This window comes from Buceros rhinoceros, unplaced genomic scaffold, assembly GCF_000710305.1.
Source record: "Buceros rhinoceros silvestris isolate BGI_N320 unplaced genomic scaffold, ASM71030v1 scaffold13460, whole genome shotgun sequence".
NCBI lineage: Eukaryota > Metazoa > Chordata > Aves > Bucerotiformes > Bucerotidae > Buceros > Buceros rhinoceros.
The window spans coordinates 38,217-39,077 of NW_010387961.1; positions in this window are offsets into that span (position 1 = coordinate 38,217).

Genomic DNA, 861 nt, shown 5'->3' on the forward strand with positions numbered 1-861 from the left:
GGCTGTGCAGCAGGATCAAGGAGCAGGTGGCTGCAGTCCTTTCAGTCTTCATTAGACTTGAAAAATCGTGGCCAACTGTAAAACAGCTCATGAAAGGCTGATTGGCTTGTTGGTGCCTTTAACTGTGATGTAAAGTCTCTAATGGTGTGTGGCCTTTGCATTTAAAAACAAGCAAATATGCTGACAATTATCTGATTTGTTTTTTTCCTATGCTTTGAAAGTGGCTAAAAATGAACTGGGGATGAGCTAATGGAGTTTTGAAATGTGTGTGCCTGGGTTTGCCAACCTGTGGTCCTGGAAGTGTCTTGTGTTTTGATATGAGGAATGTTTTGAATGAGAAGATGGAAGAAATGGCAAGATACCTGCTGTGATGACTACAAGGGTTTGAAAAGTTAGTACTGTGGCATCAGTGTCAGTTTGGTTCCAAGGCAGGGCAGTGTCCTTGCACGTGTGCTGCCATCACTGTGCCAAGCTTAACCCATCCTGTATTCAGAGGAGTTTCGGGTTTGAAAGTTTTATTTACCTGTGGTTGAAATGTGGAAGACATGACCCCTCTCTGCAGCTGTGGAAGTCGGGGGAAGGATCCAGGTGTCCTGAGGATTCACATTCACTTCTCCTTTACTGTTGAGTTGAAGTTCCTGTGAGCTGTTCTTAAATCATGTGCTACTCTACTGCCTTTGGAATGTTTAAAATTCACTTGAGTTCTCTCCTGCCTTTCCTTAAAAAGTTATACCGACAGCTCTTGCTGAAATAACTTCCATATTGCCTCTTTAAAATGGTTTAATGGGAACGGAGCACACATGCCTGCTTTGCAGAGTACAGTTGCAGTATGATTCAGGACTTCCCACTGTATTTTGAGAT